Below are 3,936 nucleotides of genomic sequence, written 5' to 3' on the forward strand. Positions count from 1 at the left end.
CACCTTGGTAGTTTGACTGCCACATGCCCTTCTATGACACTGCCACTTGTCCTTCTCTAGCTTATTTTTTTTATGTTTGAACAAAACTTCAAAGTGCATTTTTTCCCTCATAGGGAGGCCATTTTGAAAACCGAACATACCACCAAAATCAACATGAGGAACTCTTCGACTTGGAACTCGTTTCATGAGCAGCTAAAACTATTGAATTTTGAGCATTCTGAGGATCCTCTTGGATCAAGAATGGAAAGCTAATAAACATTGAATTCAACTTATTCAAAAAACATATATACATAGTGAATTTGAGGGAAGAATATGAAATGATTTTCATATTGCCACAAGAGATACCTCCTCACTCAGCAGTTTCTCTTCAATGCCAGTCCTCATTTTTCTAAGGATTGTCCCTTTGTAACAAATATATCCCAACCCATCATTTTTTAACAACACAGTACACTCCTAACTCAAGGGTTACCCATTCCTAGTGTCACATAGTTTGTTTATGATCATTTTTAAAAAAATTCAAATAATTTTTGTTTTCATCTAAATAAAATAGAATAAAGGTCATGTTCTAAAGTTTAAATTGTTTCCTATTTGGGTCTTTTGGGAACCCAAATTCAGTTGAAGTCAACCATTCTCCTATGAGAAATCTATGTGAAACCATAGAAATTGATCCTGAGAAATGTCTCAAGAATCCAGTATTTTGTTTTTCAGTTACTTTTTTTATATCTTTAAGAAAAATACATCCCAACCCATCATTATTTAGCAAGCTAAGAATAGGCTTCTTACTAATGAATTTTTAGCAAGAGCCCTTTTATAATGGCAAAGTAGGTTTTCATGCCTGAGCACAGGAGGTTTTCATGCCTCGATATACATCGTTCAAAAATATATGATTCCAAGATCTCAGAGTCATGTTGAGATCTGATTACATCATTTTAAGAGTAAAATCAGGACCTTATAATTCAGTGCAAGGAAAAAAGATCCAATTGGTAGCAATATTTCATCTAAGACTGTTATGTTCCTTGATTTTGAATTCAGTTTCATAAGATATTAGCATTTTTTCATTTGGATTTTCTTTTTATTCTGTGCAAAAATGTTTCTTCGAATCTGTTCTAATCTTATTATGAGCTCCGTTAAGGCTCTAAAGGTGCTAGAGCTAGAGTCTAGCCTCAGCAGTTGCAAATCTACAAAGCTATTATCTAGCTTTGGTGCTTTTGGATTAGGGACCTAGAACTTAGACGGAGAGCTCCATATGAGCTCCCCATATAGTTTAAACCTCACCCATAATGTTCTAGTTCTTCTTGGTGAGATGGGAAGTGAAAATCCATCTACCTTGAAAAGAAAAAATGAGGTTTTTAGGCTTGAAGGAGGAGGAAAAGAAGGTTATGATTTGAATCCTGTGGTGAGAAATTCACAATCTGTGTGCAAGATTGTGGATGAGGCCATGCATATAGCTAGAGGATATGGCATTGGTGGTGGCAATGAAAAACTCTCTAATGTTGTTTCTGTTTCTGATTGAACATAAGTTCACTATCAGAAAATGTTGGAGGAAAATCCAGTCAACTCACTCCTACTTAGAAACTATGCAAAGTTCCTACATGAGGTTGGTTAATGTTATATGCTTATACCTAGTGATTCTTCTGGACATGTTGTTTTAGGTTTAGGTATTGTGTAGTTAGGATTCACTAAAAATGAACAGCAAGAGAAATCAGGCACAAATCCAAAAAGATGATGAACAATTAGTTTAAAGGAATTTCCACCATTGAAATCTTGAATCCTCAAATATTCTTCATGATGTTATGACTATTGTTCTTATTTTTAAATTGATTGATATTATTGGTAGGAAGCTTCTTAGTCTCAAGTAGCTCCTCCATTTTAGTCCACTTTTGAAAATTTTACATTTCGCTTTTTACTATTTTTTAATTTAGTTGATATCATGTTTGTTTTTATTATATTTCATTTTAAGGAAACTAGAAAATCTTCATGTATTGAGTTGACATTCAAATGTTTACACATATTTATACACACCCCAACATCCCCCCATATTGGGCTATAAAGCGGCTCTTAGCCCAAAATTTTAAAGTTAATGAAATATCATTGAAAATTTAATCAAAGCCCAATTCCAAGTCCTCTTTAAGAAGGTCAAAAGATTTACTCAAGTGGTTTAGTGAACAATTGCATGGGTTGGCCGGTTTGTGGCATTTTTAGGCTCAAAGATATTACACCAACGTTCATCATATCATTGGCTGAAATTAAATTAGCGTAGGGAGAATGCCAATCATCCCTTCCAACCACCCAAAATAAACTTAATTAACACAATTCACATTTAAAAAGGTATTTATACATTTTTTAAATAACACTAGTAATTCATTAAACTAAACCACTCTTCAAAAATATAAGATGTAACCTAACCAACATTAGAAAAAGTCATTAGACTAAATCAATATTCAAAGATGTAATTGTGTCATGCTTAAAATATGATTATTTTCATACTTCCATTGTCATCATGAATTTTCGCATGATTATAAATTTTGAATGTGAGTGTAAATTAAAAATGTAAAAGCTAAACTCCAAATTAGGAATATATTTTTATTGTCCCTAATAAGATATCACCAAAAGTGCAGTCTACATTAAGAATAAGTCTATTTTAAAGGATTTTTAGAACAGTAAAATCTACTCAAAACTTCACAACCAACCCCTCTCTCTCTATATATTGGTTTTGTTTAATTGTTAATATTATTATTATTATTATGCTGTTTTAAATAAACATTAAAATATATAAATAACATACTAATTTTAATCTTTACAAATTTAATAACTTAAATTTACCATTTCAAATCACTTCATACCACTTTTTATTTTTATACATACTTTGTTTTTCTTTAATAAACAAATTTGATTCTTATACATACTTTGTTTTGTTTTAATAAACAACTGCAGTTAACAATAAGTCTTTCATTTGTCTGTCTTTCCTTTGTATCTGTTACAATGCCCTTGACAAAAATAAAATGCTAAACATGCATATCACGAGGGAATAATTAGTAAATCGTTATGAGAATATTTGGGGACATATATATGTTTGGAATTGAGCCCCCATCATTGATCAAATTATGGGTTGTCTGGTATATGCAAAACATGTCTCAGAAAATTGTGTAATAACATTAAAAGATCTCCCTTTCTTATAAAAGCAGTGCCTAGGATTGCTTTAAAATATGATTTCAATGATAACATTGTTGCACACGACATTGTTGCACACGATATGCTTATCATAGATGTTTCTAAGGATTGTGATATCATCACATCTTCGATAGTTGCTTATGTGTTTACATTAGTTGCTTATGTGTTTATATCAATTGTGGTTTATATGGTTACAATGAAGTATAATAATTGAATACCTAAAAAAACAGTTATTAAATACCAAACAAAATAGTTCTTAAACTATAGTGGTATCTCTCGTCACTATCAAATAAATGTTTGATATGAGCACTTGGATTTTTTATCCTTTAATTTTGATCGAGTGGGAAGGGATTCGCTGGCTCCCTTGGAAAACTACAAAAAGGAAAAGCCCTCATGGCCAAAAAAGATTGTAAAACCTTGCCAAGCACACAACTAGAGAAAGGTGAGAAAATTCTAGAGATTAATATTTGAGTGCTAGAAAGACGGTCGATGCAGAGTTTTCAAAGCCATGGGAACCCGTACTGGAGAGGTGATGCTGCCCTAAGTTATCGAAGACAGTAACCATGAGCATTGTTGTGAGAGGATTTGAAAAGGATCAGGCATGCTAAAATAGATTGCTATATCCTGAGCCATTATCCATGCAACAAAGTGAGAGGCATATTACATAATTATAACAAACCCAATTTGTGTTGGTAACTATCCATGAAACATTCAACGATTGTAGCATTTGAATGAAGGAATATGGAAAAAAGGGAGTTTGAGGAC

The 3,936-nt window shown here is 32.3% G+C and overlaps 1 pseudogene; it reads left to right on the forward strand.

Moving 5' to 3' along the window:
* The first annotated feature begins 1,087 nt into the window (after positions 1 to 1,087).
* On the forward strand, positions 1,088 to 1,606 carry LOC149141601 (uncharacterized; annotated as a pseudogene).
* Positions 1,607 to 3,936: the final 2,330 nt, after the last annotated feature.

This window comes from Pinus tabuliformis, chromosome X (assembly GCF_031772625.1).
Source record: "Pinus tabuliformis cultivar Carrire ecotype Pingquan chromosome X, CPIR1, whole genome shotgun sequence".
NCBI lineage: Eukaryota > Viridiplantae > Streptophyta > Pinopsida > Pinales > Pinaceae > Pinus > Pinus tabuliformis.